At 34.0% G+C, this 17,403-nt stretch overlaps 1 pseudogene; it reads right to left on the bottom strand.

Annotated features, from left to right (window-relative positions):
- Window positions 1-12,571: 12,571 nt before the first annotated feature.
- Window positions 12,572-17,403, bottom strand: part of LOC149244542 (indole-3-acetic acid-amido synthetase GH3.6-like) — a 187,611-nt pseudogene continuing 182,779 nt past the window's right edge.

Below are 17,403 nucleotides of genomic sequence, written 5' to 3'. Positions count from 1 at the left end.
TTTACCTTCACCTGAATGAGTTATCTGATAGACAGATAGAAGGTTGCAGGATAAGTTTGGAACACATAATACATCATTGAACTGACCATTGTCTAGATGAACAGTTCCAGTCCCTACAACATTAAGAGATCTATCATCACCAACATATATATTTTTGGTGTTACAATCATTTAAAGAAGAAAACATGGCTTGGTTTTTGGCCATGTGACAAGAGGCTCCAGAATCAATGAGCCACTCATGAGAATGAGAAGAAGAAGAAGATACATTTAATGCATAACCAGACTGAGATGATTGACGATGACATGCAGAAAGTGCCGTTCCGGAAGTTGAAGTTGAAGTAGGCTCCAGATGGATGTTATGTTTCTTCATTGCGGCTTCCAAGGCTTCCATCTTCTTAAAGCATTTAGATTCTAAGTGGCCATCTCGATTACAAAAGTTACAATGTCTGTCAGTCTTCTTCCATTTGTTTTTATTGGTCTTGTCATTTTGCTGAAATGATCTTTCATCTTGAGGCTGAGTTGGTTTAGGACCATTCCTTTGAGGATAAGACTTCTTAGGATTCTTTGAATTTGGTTGCTGCTGGGCGGCTAACGCTTTCGAGGAAGAGTTTCCAAGATTAAGAAGACCAAGGTGTAAGAGTTTTTCTTGTTCTCTTATTAAGGAATCACAAAAGGAGTCAAAGGAAGGGGGTTTGTAGTCTTTGCCTTGACAAATGAAAGCTTCCCTTGTAGAATGGAAAGTGGAAACAAATACAGAGTAGGCTGGTCCCAACTTAGTAAGGATGGAATAAATAAGGTTACCATCTTCTTTCTTAACTTTAACACCTTCCAAGAGATATCTAAGGGTCTTGAATTTGGACAAGAAATCTTCAATGCAAGAAAAATTATTAGGATCCAAAGTAAGCAACTCATTCTCAAGTTGATGGGCTCTAATTTCATTTTTAATCCCAAAAACTTTAGCAAGTTTTTCTAATGCTTCATGAGGAGTTTCAATTTCTGCAATGTGGAATCTAAGATCAGGAGAAACAGACATTCCTATCAAACCACGTGCTTGATCTTGTCTATTTTCCCATTTTTCGGCCTTGTCTTCATCTTTGGGTTTCTTCTCTTGGTCTGTGGCTATTCTGAAGAGACCTTTACTTCTAAGTAAATCTCCCATGTAGGCTACCCATTGGAAGTAGTTAGTGCTGTCAAGAATGACTTGGCATGGACTTTCCATTTTTTGAAAAAAAACTGAAGCTGAAGATGCTGAAAGTAAGTGGTCCAATGGATAGATCTCGAAAAAATAGGCGGTTTTAAAAAAAACGGCTCTGAAAAAGGCTTCCGGATGAAGAAGTTATGGCTTTTTGAAAAAAAATTGTTGACGTTGCCGGCAAAGTGCGCGAATGTGCGGGAATGAAAAAATCCGCCCCCACAAAATGGAGACTTGAACCCAAGACCTCTACTCTCTTAAAAAGTCTTTGAACCAATTGATCTATACAAAATATTTGAGAGAGAGAGAGAGAGAGAGAGAGAGAGAGAGGGGGGGGGGGGGGGGGGGCCTCGATTTGCGTGCTTGCCTTGGGAAGGCTCTTTTCCCCTACAAAACACAAAACACAAAACCCAACACGAATATGCAAAGAAAAACGAACCTTACGGCTCAAAGTTAGCTTTAGCCAAAAAACTAGAATTTTTAAAAAAAAATCTCAAAGTTAGCTTTTAACCGAAAAACTAAATATTTTTCTCAATGTTTCTGATTTTCCAAGATCACACTAAGGTGCAGGGAAAAGAGCATACGCATGAGAAAAATCCTTTCTTTCTGTTTCTGATTTGCCCAGATCGCACAGAGTCGCAGGGCAAAGAGCATACGCAGAAATGAAAGGTATAGATCCGGGAAAAAAAAAAAGGCTAAATAAACCGAAACCGAAATAAGCAGAGAGAAAATGACAGTAAACTGCAAAAAAAACACTGTATACCTCCCGATCTGAAAAATGACGCAGCTAGGGCTACCGGAAACCTTTTCGCGTGAAACGAAAGGGGTTCCTCACTGAAACAGATGCTCCGAACGCAACAGAGCAGTCCTCTCGGCCCGAAAGCAGTCAGAAACAGCAGATCTAGGAAACGACAGCCGCATGCAGTTCTACCGGCTTCAGATTTGGATCACCAACGGACGCGGCCCTCAAATAGCTCTGATACCATGTAGGAATTTACAGGGTAAGTTCCTCAAAAAGAATACCAAAAGGACACCGCTCACAACCAGATCTCAAATCAATACACCAGTATTTTTGACGTGGTTAAAACCCTCAGAGTGCAAGGAGGGAAACAGTCCACGGCCTGTCCCAACGTGGGTACAGACAATTTATTAATCAAAGAATGAAAATTTACATAAGCTTCTCTCATGCACGGATTGCCCGAACAATGACCCTCCATGCGCTTTAAATAGAACTCATGGACCAATCGGGTGTCAAGCCACGGATCAAGTGTCGGTAATACCGAGGTGAGAGTGAACCGTCGGATCACTACATATCGTGACCGTCGGATTGTAAGTTACAAAATGTACAACGGTAAAGAAACACACTTTACCTAACTCTAACCTAACTCTATGCTAGACCAAGTTGAACTTAACTATATCCTATGTGTCGGAATATCCTAACAGTCGTGACATGTGCATGATGTTTGTTGAAGATTGTTGCAAAAATTTGAAATTGAAATATGCATAAACGCTCATTCCCATTGAGTCGTAAGCTAAATTTAATACTACTGCTCCAGGTCTTGGGGGAGGCCCTCAAGATCTAAAAAATTGAAATGCCAGAAGAAAAGAGGAGAACACATAATAAAAAAACCAAAAAGAAACTTTTTTTTTCCATTAAAACAGATAATAACTGTAAATGCTACATTGTGGTGGAAAATCTGTCCTTTTACAAAATGCGACTTGTTACTTATAATATTTCTTAGTTATAATATCACAGGTAAATTCCATGGGTGAGTAGATACCATGGGTGGATCTCACTTACAATACAATGTGTAAATACTATGGGTGGATTCCATGCACAATGCCATGGGTATATTCCATGAGTGGATGAATACCATGGGTGGATGTCAATTTCTATTCGAGTCCACAAACATTTGTAATAGAGAAGAACAAGACTAAATTCTTACTCCAAGTTGCCAAATCCAAAACCTTATCAAACTCAGACAACCAACACACCAACAACAATGAGAAATTTTCTAACAAGAAATATATCATACTAGGGAGAGATTACCAGAAGGTGAATGTATGAATATGGGTTACAATTTTGGGCCAAATGTGGTGACGAGATTTCAATTTTTTCCTCTTTTATCAAATTGAAGCCCTCAAAAGCCATATAAGCGTTGTGAATTTTGATTCAGATTAAAAAGACAATATGTGAAGAATTATGTTGTTGTCCTAATAATATTTTTTGCAAAAAAAATTAGTGTCGTATAATCTCTCAATTTTCCATTAAATGCAATACATGTCCTTGCAAATTTTCACACATGTTAAGAGGTATGCGTGTGTTCACATAACATAAATTAGTATATATATATATATATATATATATATATATATATATATATATATATGAGCATGATATATAGGGAGAGAAGTAAGTTTTTCAAATTAAAAAATTATTTTTTTTCCAAAATTATATATTTTATTATTTTTCAAAGTTGTCGAAGTAATATTTCAATTGCATTTTGGAGATACATGTGTTCACGTAAGATTTTTTTCAAATATTTAAATAAATTAAAAACCCAAGTGTACCCTTTTGAAGAGGACTCGTAAATGGAGATATTGGTAATTTTTGAATTTTTTTTGTTGTGTATATTTTATGTTATTGATTTTTTATTCAGTCCATTTGAAACTATCCCAAAAAACTTCAAACATTGTGTTTAAAAGAAATTAGATGAAAGATATCATATGAATTCGAAAGTGTCAAAATCATATGTCATTGGATAGAAGATTCTTTCATGAATCAAACAGGATAAACTCAACAACTTAAGGACAAATTCTGCCCTAAATCTGCTAGGTACAAAATGGGGTTGTAGAGAAATCTGCAAAAGTGGTGCTAAAGTTGTGATTTTTAGGATATCAAGAGCTCAATCAAGCACTTGATTTTGAAATTAAAATAGCTCGATCGAGGGTTTAATAAACCCTTGATTGAGCCCTTAATGTGGTTAAATAAAGGCTCAATCCAGCCTATAAATTGATCTAGCTTTAAGGCTCAATCTAGCCTATAGCTAGATCTAGCTTTAAGGCTAGATCTAGCCTATAGCTATATCTAGCTTTAATATTTGATTGAGCTCGTATCTCGATCGAGCCAGCTTTTTTTTAATTCGATGCCTAGGTTTTATTGGTGGGAAATTTCTAAAACATGGCCCAATCGAACCACTGGCTTGATCAAGCTCCTAGATAACCTCATGTTACATTGTTTAGCCCTCAAATAGCTCAATCAAGGGCACAAATATTGCTTGATCAAGCACTTAAAATGGCTCAATTGAGTTTTTGTTTTTCACCCAAAACACACCCTGTCTTACCAAAAAGTGTAACCCAACTCCATGCACTCACCCTAGAGTTGACTGAAACTGAGTGACTGGGAGAACAATTTCCATGAGCGACAATTCCCACTATCTATTTGTATAACCCAATCTCGTTTGCAGCTTCATCTAGAACAAGTGTTCCACCGACTCCCACCAGACCACACACCCAAATGGATATTCGCCTTCCCCGATTAGTGCCTCCACTCCTCTGGCCCTCCCGAACTTTGCCTAGTTCTCAAAGTTTCAACAGAGAAATGCCCAAAGAACAAAAAGTCTTAACACACACATTCTAGGTAGGGGTTTTGTCTCCTCATCCCTACTCAGGGGAAAACCTCTACCACCACCCACGAAAACATAATTATCACCACCCCAACCATGTTATTAATATCCATCAATGATGTTGCATGCGGTCTCATGTCAAGGACAAGCTGCAACCCCTAGATTTTAATGTCCATCACTTCGATAGGGTGGTGGGCACATCCCACAAGACCCCACCTCGATCCTTGGACTCAACCCTGTCAGGGTCCTTAAAGTGCAAATATATTTTTGACTGTAAAACTTGAAAAAGTATTTGCACCTCTAAGTGATAGATCTAATATTACTATGGATTAATTTCAATTACATTATATTTTATTTATATAAAGTATAAAGTTGATATGTAAGTTAATATGGAAATTGAAATATTTTACTACTTTTTTCTTAGGTTAACCCACTAGGATTTCAACTAGTGTCTTATAGGTGTGCCTTAATAGTGCACCCATTAATTGTAAATCAAAACTCTCATAAGCTAAAACATTTGTTGTGTTATAAGTGTGTGTGTGTGTGTGTGTGTGTGTGTGTGAGAGAGAGAGAGAGAGAGGTGGGGTGGGGGGCAGAGTGAGATAACTAATTACACATCTCTTTGTAATTGAATTGCAATATGAATATTAACTATGAGGTCAATATTGAGTTGTGACATCTCCCTCATATTAAAAAGAAAAAAGCAATTATAAATGAAATTATAAACATTTTACTTTTTATTATTTCTCTCTATATAAAGTTATGTAAAATTAAAGATTTGTTTGTTATTTTTTTTTAATTTGTTAATATAAATATTATTTTATTATTTTAAAATGTAATATTAAGGGACAAAATCTCCCCATACTTAACTAAAAAAACATATATTCATGAAATATAATCTCTCATTTTATATAGAGTAGATATTTACATCTATTTTTTTATTAATAATATTTTTTTGAAATGTTGCATGCCAACTCCATATTAAGCATTAAAGGAATTACAAATCTCCCTCTTACCTTGCATTAAAAAGCATCTATCAATGAAATAAGAAATCCCTATCTGAATATTTCATTCATAATCCATATTGAAATTTCTTTTGCTATTAATAAGTTTTTAAATGATACATATCAATTGTATATTAAGAATTAAATAGATTACATATCTCTTTCATAATGAAAATTGAATTTATAAGATTTTTTCAAATTTCAATTACCTCATCTCTTTATATAAAATTGAGATAAAATTATGTCTCTTAATATAAACTAAAATAATTTAATTTTATGTTATGTCAACAAAACATAAAATCAATTATATATCACCTTGTACTAGATTGTAATATCAATATTATAATTTTAGATTCTGTCAAACTCTATATTGATTAGTGAAGAAATTATATATACTAAAAAGTAGAAAACAATGGAGTTGTCTTTAGTGAGACTTTTTGGAAGTTTTTCCGGTGGGTTTTTCCAGTGATATTTCTCTAAAATCCGGCGGCTATTTATTGGAATAGCAAGTTTGATAGGTAATTTCTACACAATCAAAGCGTCCTATGGGTTTTTCAGGGTGTTGAATCCAAATGTGCAGTGAAAAACCCATTTTAAATAATACAAATCAAGATTTAACCTCAATCTTTTCCGCCGGATTCCGTCACCGGAATCTCCAAAAAGTCACACTAAAGGCAACTCCGAAAACAATTATAACAATTTTTTTTTTTTTTTTACTTTCAATTACTCTATTTCTCTATATAAAATTGGTATGAAATTAATGCTTAAATTGAAATATTTTTTTTATGTATTTTTTTATTGTTTTTAAATTTATCCTCACAAGAGAACATCTTCTATATAGTGAATGTTGAAGGTAATGCTTTCATTAATGTTGTGTGCTAGAATTCGTTTGGAGTTGGTTTGATTTGTTGTATATTGTTGGGATATTCTCTCAACTACGATCTCCCAATTTACAATTAGTTGGATCTCATTCCAACTATATATGTGTATCATATTTGTGATTGAAGGTTTGAAATTATTTGTGTGTAACTTTGTTTTCTTTCTTGGTATCAAAGGCCTTATGGGTGGGCCCAGGAATAGGTAGAAGTGTGACCATAGTATGTTTGCGTGAAGTTGTGTATAGATTTTTGTTGGGCCGCTAATTTTTCATTGTTATTATCACTTTTCGACGCCTATTTCACCCATTTCTACTATTCTTTATCACGTCATTTATCATAATTTATCTTATAATTCCATTTTATAATTATTTCTGCTCTTATGGATAAATACTAATTTTCTCCTTTAATTTTAATAAATTGATGATTATTATGCATAATCCTACCAATGATGGTTTATTAATGGATTTGTTGTAACATCACTCATGATTTTAGCCTCCAAGATATTTTCCAAATTGCAAATTTGATCTCCAGCTCACAATTAAATATTCCAACTCAAAAATTCGCTAGAATAAGAAGTGACGGTTTTGCATTGGACATTTCCGAAAAATGAAGGAGAATCTGGAAAATTTGAAACATGGGTTTTGTCTAGAATGGACCGATTAGTTTTGTAACGGGCAGTTCGCCAAAATTCGGCCTGTATTAAGAGAAACAGAAGGTTCTTTGAAGACAATTTTCTTAGATTTGTTGTTGCAACAGTTTTGCAAATTCTTCTAGTTGCAATACTAAATTCAACTTGTTCCTGTTGAATGTTGATGGAAATATCTTTCATATATAATCTTGCTCATCAATTAGTTTTGTATATTCCAAATTTGTAATGGAAATCATTTTTGTAATCAGCTTTGTTGTTCCCCTTTGCTCTCTATGTATTTAAATGAAAACAAAGATCAAATAGAGAGGGATAATATGGGGAGAATTGGAAAATAGAGAGGAGGAAACTTCTCACCATTTTACTTCAATTGTAATTTTAATATACAAAGCATGATTTTGAAGGGCACATCGTGCTGTAATGACATTTGGATCTGATGAATAATACATAGTTCATGTTGCTATTCATTCGTTATATTCTAGAGTAGTTAAGTAGTATTCGTTGGCGATTTGGGCCCAGACACTGGTGGATTTCACTGCTATTTCCTGTTTTATACATTTACTTTTCCTTTACTGCAAGTTTAATTATTTTTCTTTACAGTTTTACAGTTGATTTACTTTCATCGGTGTTGATTTCGTGTATTCATTTCATTACTTCTTAATTTTTTCAATTGATTTCATTTATTTATGTTGTTGAGTGAATTAATCATTAAATGAGAATTATTTCTTGTTCATTAAAAATACAGAGTGTTATTGATTATATTAGATGCTTTATTTCTATGCAGTAGTTTAGATTCAGCTGAAAGAGCTTTGTTATTGCTACGGTGCACTCAGTTGATGTAATTGCAATTAGAATCTCTTGATTAAGATTGAGTCTTGGTTTTGATTAAGATTGAGTTTTGATGCTTAGATAGGTTACTTTCCTTGAAGTTATAAGCTTGAGATTTATGGTTTGATCTGTTTACTCTTGTATTGAATTTAATAAATTATCTTAAGGTATTACTCTCTATAGATATAACGATTTCCATCACTTGCACATATTGTGTACACTCTTGAAACAAAAATACTTACCCAGGTTGATAATTAATGTGAGGCAATTAGGAGTTCTAAAAGACACCTTATATGCACCCAACAATTTTTATTTGGTCTTCTCCTGTAAATCTTCTTTTTCAATGTCTTAGGAGAGTATCTCATAATGACAATTGAATCTGTTTCAGCCCAAATGTCAACCATATGGTTTGAGGAGAAGAGTTACAGGCCCATAACTCCACATCAATTTAAAGCCAGTCATGAAGCACAGACACAGAGAAAACAAGTAGCATGAAGGATCTGTTGATTGTCGAGGTGGAAGAGATATTTGTCCATTGATGCTAGTTGTGGCATTAGAGAACCGTGTTGAACCACTTGTGGGAAGCTAAAACAGAATGTTGTCCATCCCCGTGTTTGTTAGCTAGTTGAATTGTTTATTGATTAAACAGTCAAGTACCACATTAATTTGTCAACCTGGGAAAGTCTTTTATTTCAAAGGCTACCACGTGCTGTATGTACTTAATTCCAAAAACATTAAAAAATCTGTAGTATACATGATTCTGTTTCTGTCAAAACTCCTCACTCTATGTTATAACAGTGTATGGCAAAGATAAAATGAAAGTAGTTAACTAAGAATACAAATCTGAAAAGAGAAGTGATGGATGCTCTGTTAGCAAAGGATCAGGACCCTATCCTCCAAGTAAGGACGTTAAGCACCTGCCCCTGTAACCAGATTGATAATACACACTGTAATTATAATTCACCGGTGAAGTATTCTTTTACAGCTTCAAACGATTAACAAAACAGAGTACCAGCAAAAAGGAAATTATCAGAGGTAATGCTACAGAATCCAAAACAGAGTACCAGCAAAAGGAAATTACCAAACACACTTACACACTTGACAGGAAATAAATGGGTGAATCTTGTGAGGAAGGTGGGCCTTGTCCCTCTCACAAGATTCCCTAGAACACAAATGCTAGATTAGGTGCTCAGAACAATTTTCTATTCATCTGCCAAAAGATCTAGTTACAATAAAAGTTCAGACTTTGCTGTTGTCTTTCAAAATTTCCCTTACAAGCTTGTTTTTCTCCTCTCCCTTTCTAATGTAGATGTCTCCTCTTTATAGAGGAGACATCTATTACAATAGACTGTCATAATTCATTCAGTTAAACCTTTTTGTCAAAAATAAGAAATCCATCCTTGTTACAGGATGTTGTTACAACAGTGTGACAACGTATTCTTTCTTGGGTCTCTTCACTGTTACACAGTTGGTAACCAAACTTCAACCATCTTCTTGGAATCCTCGCACTATCCTTTGTCGCTTCCCCATTGTTGCTGATTTAGTAAACTCATGCTGTTCCTGGTGTTTTAGAAACTGTAACCGTGTTTTACCCTTTTTGGACAGTTGCTGATCATGCTGCGTCAGCATGGAATTCTGGCAATCTTCTGATAGTTGCCGTTTGTTATTTCCGGTATTCCAGTTGTTTGCAAAATAACATTTCCCTACTTTAGATAGTTTTTGTTGCTGTAGTTGTAGCAACTGCGTAGTTGTTGTTTCTGGTGTTGCAGCAACTGCGTAGTTTTTGTTTCTGGTGTTACAACAACTATGAATTATAATTTTCTGCAGACTTTAGACAGTCCAACGGTTACTTAGCAACTTAGTTAGCTTTTCCAAAGATAAATATAAAGATAACATGAATATGTAATGAATAAATTAAACACATAGTCATGCGGAGAGTTACTTCATACCTTGGGGTGATTAGGTCATTATGTAATCAAATCTTTCAACTTATGAACTGAAAAAGGGTAATATTATAGCAAAAATATAAGGTCAAAATGGTCAATTTGGAGTCCTAACAGTGTTGATTGAGCTGTCCATCTGTTTTCTAGAGTTTATGTTGTGCGAGACGAGCCATGTGGTAATTTGTGTAATTTGGGTATAGTGTCATCTTGACATCTCCGTGAACCCGCGTCCATAAGTCTTTATCTACAAGAGATATATATAAGGAAGGGCTCACCCCTCTCCCTGATCTCAAAAATAGCCATGCTTCTACTATTTCATTTCAATTTGCTTATGTGCAAGATTTTAGTGTATTTCAAATGTGAAGAAAACAACTAGATTGTGCAAAGAGAAAATTATTATCGAAACTCATGCTTACTGTGGAATTTGTAATTTGGATTCCATGGTCTCCTATTGCCACAATATTTTCTTTGATATCATGTCAGATCTAAGACCTGCAATTTCCTTTTAAATGCACAATAAGATTTTTTCTTTGTATAGAAATTGGAAGGATCCTAACAATATCGTGGAAATACATAGAACAGAAGACTCAAAGACTTCTAATGGGTGGAACCAGAGTTACATTGAATTTTTCCACACATTTGTAATACACGAAAATATTTTGGAATTGGAAGATTCTGAGAAATTTAATGAGTATAGAGTTACATAGAATTGTAGTGTGAAATGGTGAATAGCTTGTTATTTACATTATTATATATTGGAAGAATTGTGTGGTCCTACTTTGTAACTAATCTTGATGCATTTCAGTGCATTTCTATGCCCGGTCATATGTTGTTTGTAATGGTGTGAGGAGATTGGTAGTGCCCATTTCAGTGCATTCAACGTACAACATGTGTGTAAAAGTTCTTTCATAGAAATTTAGGGAGTTATCTTCCACGACTAAAAATCCTTGGAGGCTTGATTTCTGCTCTAGCTAGAGAAAAATTGTTGATTCTTGAGTAGAAAGCACAGAGAATCGAACTTGAGACAATGGATATGGTTTCTATTTGGAGGGGAATGATTGATTGGTTTTTCTACCATGGTTTGTGTTGCCTTATTTCTTAAACAATTTTTTTTCTCATACTTTAGTTAGGTTTGTTTGTGAGATATGAAGAATCAACCATATTGAAAAGAGTGGTGTAATTTAAACTAGTGGTTGTTATTGAATATGGTGCCACAAGAACAATTACTCATTTAATTATATCTAATTTGTTATAGTTTGTGGTTCTTGGGGGATGTGATGACCCAAGAACAATAGCTACTAGCTTTAGTTTGTATGTAAATAAGTTTGTGTAAAGCAGGTAACTTTGTAAGACTGATTGATGAATACATTAAATATTCAAACACATTCCCTATATAATTGATGAATACAGTGTGCTATCTCTTCATCAGATAGGAGTTTTTTAATATAATGGTTTAGTATAGTGTCAACTTCATTGGCACAACGACCAATTGAAATTATGCTAAGGAGCGTTAGTCATACAAATATGTCAATGATGGTTAGAGGAAATTTTGTCTTAAATGAGTTAAGTGGTAAGCTCAATGTTGTGGTGGAGAAAGAGTGGAGTATGTGAGATGTCAAAGTGGGTGAAAATTCTAATGATGACGAGACCAAATAAATACCATTGTTGATGTCAATGTTGTAATTTGTGATTGTAGTTTGTAATGTAAGCATTAAGGGAGTATGCTAGATTTGGTTTGGAGTTGCTTTGAGTTGTTGTATATGGTTGAGATATTCTCTCAACTACAGTCTCCCAATTTACAATTAGTTAGATCTAGTTCCAACTATATATATGTATCATATTTGGGATTAAAGGTGTGAAAACTATTTTTGTGAATATAACTTTATTTTCTTTCTATGAATTCTCAACATAAAAAAAATTCATATAAATAAATATAAATTAAAAATCTTATGTATTTTAAAATTATAATATAATATATATCTACAAAATTTATAAATAATCATACAAATTACACAACTAAATTAAATAACTTATAAATTGAAAAAAAATCAAGTTTAGAAAATTTTCTTGGTAAACTTGTCACCTATCATTCATGAAATTTGAATAATTCTCTCCATATTTATTACTTTAACCAACAACACATAAGGCAAGGTAAACCAAATTTCAAACCCAAATGAAATTTCAACCATTTTTATGTTAACCCAATGTAATAACAATATACCTTTTAATTAATATAAGAAAGCTACAAGGGGGCTTTGGATTGATGGTGAATGGGTGTGTTGTTAAGGCACTCCTTGCGATAGGTCACGAGTCCAAATCCCCGTGGGTACTTAGGTTAGTCTTAACTAGAGAAAAATAAAATATATAAGAAAGCTACATATTCTATCCCAACATCACACCATATCCCACCTATGTAATTAGAATTCTAATTTAATCACATAAAATCATGTTATTACTAATCTATGCATTGAGTTATGCCCAATCTATGCATCTGGGAGTCCAATGTGGTTGTTGAAGACTGACAACAATCTTCAAAAACCGAAGGAGGCATTGCAATTGCTTTGGTGGTGAAGCGAAGCTCCTAGTATAACCTGTAGTGACCAGGTATTGTAGTTGTGTCAGAATAGCTTGTATACTCTATCAGTTGTTCGTCGAACGACTCCAGATGCTTAATATATTTTTGTAGAACGACTCCAGATGCTTAACATAGTTCTATACGGCACTATGAAGCTCTGCTTAATCCATTTTGTCTAAGTATATACTCAGCACAATATTATGTTTGCATACAAAATGGAACCGAGACACAACGTTGAGGAAGCCAGTCACACGTAGCACATCCCCCACTCTGTAACAATTCAAACCTGCATAAAACGACTTTTAATGGAACATTCACTCCAATATAATACACATAAATGTCTAAGTGAAAATATTGTGCATACATAACCAGCATATGTGGTGACCACAAGCTCATATTCTTGCCTTCACATCTACTAGTTCAATGAGCTCCTATCGCTCTTTCTCGTTGAGGATATTTGGTGAATCAAGCATGTGACCACCTGCTTCTCATTTGCGGTGACTAAGAAGGAACTCAAAATAGGACATGTTTTGGTGTAAAGTGTATGACACTTTTGAAGGCTTGAAGAGAGGCTTCAGATGATGTCCAAAGTAGCATTTTGATGAAGCGTACATCGTGCAATATACTAGGGTAGCTCGTCGTTGTAGTAATCGATATTGAGCCATTTCACCTGTCACAATCACATCGATATACTTACTGTTCGGCCACAACCTAGTTATAATTCCTTGCCAAGAATCTACTGAACACTACCTTTCAATAAAATCATCTAACTCTAGATTCGGGTGCAGAAGCTCCCTAACGGCCTCTCTTACTGATGGGTCTGCCACCTCTCTCTTGAGAATGTCGGTTGTTACGTCGAGGCAAAATTTTTTCCAATGCTTTTCGAGTAAGCGTATAGCTCTAATGAATCCAAAAGCAAAGACGACTCCCATCCTTAGCACCTCGTTATTTTGAAGGAGGCCGCAAAGCAGTTGAGAGTACATGCTTTGTTAGGACTGGTGTAAACATTGTATGTATCGTAACACCTCTCCTTGAAGTGGTTTCTCCTGTAATAGCTCGTCAGGACGAGATGTGCGAGAAACCCTCCTGGAGTATTTGCCTTCGGTTTTATGAAGAAGAAATATATTCCCTTTCCTTTGTCAAATCCTTCCATGTATCTCCATCTCCAACAATTAAATATATTCAATCCCATACTCGTCGAGAGGAATATTATAAATATGTAAAAGATGGTAAGAATATTTTACCAAAATTTGTGATGTTAAATAATTGATCTGGTTATCATTCATTAAATTTAAAAAAATTCCTAAAATGTCCAAATTAAATTCAACAGTTAAAAAAACTCCAACAATGTTGAATATGAAGATTGGAAATATTTAAGAAAAAGGAGGACTCAATGATTTATGATGGGCATGAAATGACTATAGGGAAGAGATTTTCTCTCCAATTCTAGGAAAATTTTAAGAAGCCCCCCTAAATTTACATGTGTAATAAATGGGCGAATCTCCATTGTATATAGGAAAAATGGAAGGCGATTTTATCAATAATATGATATAAATATATAATTTTTTGGCGAATCTCTCACCAGGCATGGCGAATATTTTACTCAATTATAGAATCTTGTGTTTATTGAATACACAAATGAAATCATTGCATTTCTTTAAAATATCTGTTGAAATCAAAATTACCGAAATTACATATCGATAACCTAGTAGGTGTAGGATAAAATTCACCCGTGCCATTCACAGAAAGCATGAGAAAAAGCCTAATACTATATATAAAACCAAGAAAAATTCAAATTCATCACTTCTAGGGAACTCGTAACCACCCTGCCAATACACAAGTACGTTCCTGTTGGCAATTAGAAAAATTACCCAAATTACAATCTGTTTACTCCAGCATATGTTGGAAAGTTATAGAAGGATGACTAGTGTAATCAATCCATTCCTTTTAGCTCTGGATTTGTTTCAGTTTAAAATAGAAGTATACAAATATACATGTCTAATGTCTATGCTTTAACCATTCACCTTAAGATGTTTTTACAATATAATTTCCTAAGTCTATTTAATATCTTCATTATCATAAAAACCAACCTATATCCATCTTAACTCCACATCTACCACTCTTAGGGGGATGCAATCTATTTATCCCTCTGAGCACTTGGTAGACCCATAATTAAGATGGATCTAAGATGATAGAATTTCCCCTTTAAATAGTCTATGCTCACATGAATACCATGGTATTACCATGGGTCAATACCATGGGTTATCATAAACCTGGAGCTTAAAAATTACTATTAGTAATTTATAAAAATTAATAAAATTAATAGTTGATTTTTATTTTATTTTTTATTTTAACCAAGCTAAAATGTTTAACATACATTAAATTTCAACATCCATTTTTACTCTTGATCGGATCAAGTATTTTTTCACTCTATGCTAGTTTGCATATCACGATATTTGATACCTTGGGGTTAGTAGATCCAGAGTAAAGATGGATCTATGCTGGTTTAATTCCCCCATTTAAATAGGCTACATTCTAGGTGAATACCATGGGTCAATACCATGTGCCATTTTGGTGAATACCATGGGTCAATACCATGTGCCATTTTTATTTTTATTAATACTAATATTAGGGTTAATAATGTTTTTTTGCATGGTATTAATAACAATCTAGTCCATGGTATTTGTCCCATAGTATTTTGCCCATAGGTTTCACCTAAATATAACACATTTTTTGAGTGTTCGTAAATATAAGGTGACTTATGGAGTAAATATAAAAAAATGTTTTATTTGTTACCATACCTCTCGTTTATTTATATTTTTATTAATTTATCATACCTCTTTTACAAATATGGTATTTGGCCCATAGGATTCACTTAAATAAAACCTCTTTCTTGAGCCTTCATAAATAGAACGAGGGTTATGGACTAAATATAAAAAGAGGTTTTATTTATTTACCATGCGTCTAGTTTATTTATATTTTTATTTAATTACCATACCTTTTGAGTAAGTATAAAAAACGTTTTATTTATTTACCATACCTCCACTTTACTTATATTTTTATTTGTTTACACCCTTGCCTGTATATAAGGTGACTTATGGAGTAAATATAAAAAATGTTTTATTTATTTACCATACTTCTCATTTATTTATATTTTTATTAATTTACCATACCTCTTTTATAAATATGGTATTTGGGCCTTTGGCCCATAGGATTCACTTAAATAAAACCTATTCTTGAAAATGGGCTAATCGAAGGTTGTAACTCCTAATTTCAAGGGCTAAATTTACCTTTTTTACCCTCTCCCTTAAAATAAGGTGGGCTATTTGAGGTGATTTGTAAAAGTGTATTATGATACAAAATAATCGCCCACTAAAAATTTAAAACCCCTTAATTTCGCCAAACGGCGAACATTCACCCCTAAAATCACCCCTACTCCAATTCCTCCTGGATGGTAGGCATCATCGGTTGGGAATCATGATTTCCATTAAACCAAAACCTGCAAGTGTTATTCAACGATCACATTGACGGAGATAAGGATCCACAAGAGGCAGTTAGTCCATTCCACAAAACACACAAGGAGCATTGGTTTATCCAATGTCCAACAATATTCCCCCCACCGCGGTTTGGGTGTGTATCGAACTCATGACCTACGATCTGATACCAATTGTTGAAAACTTGACTAAACTGAGCGGGGGTGAATCAGTTTAGTATATTAATGGACATTGAAATTATTTTCATTACTCTCATTAACTGGTACATAACATGAGCATCTTAACAAATAATACCCAACATATGAATATGTGATGAAAAAGTAATAAGCAAACCAAACCAGATATATGAACACATAATAACAACACACGTTCACACTAGATATATGTGGAAACCCATAAAGGGAGAAAACCACAGTTTTATTATTGTTGTGATCCAAAGGCAAACTCATATTCCTTATTACGTCTGATTTTTTGTAGGCATCAACCTATAGGAGGATGCTACCTCCATTTTTTGCAAGCTGCAACATGCAAGGAAACTCTGACTCCCATATTTTTTTGTAGGCTACATCCCACAGGAGGCTCCTACCTCAACCAGCTTCAACTGACTATTTATCAAGCTTCAAATTGAAAGGAGACTACCATCCCCTTATGCAAACATGAAATAACAATGCATTGGTTTACCTAGTCATAATTATTTCATATCTCCATCTTCATTTCTGCATCTTCTTCCCTTCAAATCTGCTTCACATCAACGTCATAAGTTCTAGGTAACTAATGCATAATAGTTCAATCAACTCCCACACATTCATCCATTCTCTAACATCACTCATTCCTTCCAAAATCACATATTTTATAGAGATAGTTCGCTGGTTGTTTGTATCCCACATACGGATATGAAGTGAATAGGCTTGAATCTTTGCCTTCCACTCATTCATTTCCAATCTCTTCATATCTTAGATATTAGAAAGAAAATAGATAATTCATCCAATATTAATTTTAACCACATGTAATCATTAAATGGATCAACCTAATGCTAACATCAAATACCAATCTTTTCTCATTAATGGATCACAAAAATCTTTGCCTTTGCCTTGGAGTTTTGCCTCTAAATCACAAAAATTAAGCTTAATCAACATTTTCACATCATACATTCTTCAATATAAAAATCTTTGCAACATTATCAAAACATTTTAATGTATCACAACTCCTCCTCCTTCT

Source organism: Pinus tabuliformis, chromosome 8, assembly GCF_031772625.1.
Source record: "Pinus tabuliformis cultivar Carrire ecotype Pingquan chromosome 8, CPIR1, whole genome shotgun sequence".
In the NCBI taxonomy this organism is placed as follows: Eukaryota; Viridiplantae; Streptophyta; class Pinopsida; order Pinales; family Pinaceae; genus Pinus; species Pinus tabuliformis.
This window is presented reverse-complemented; position numbering and strand designations above follow the sequence as displayed.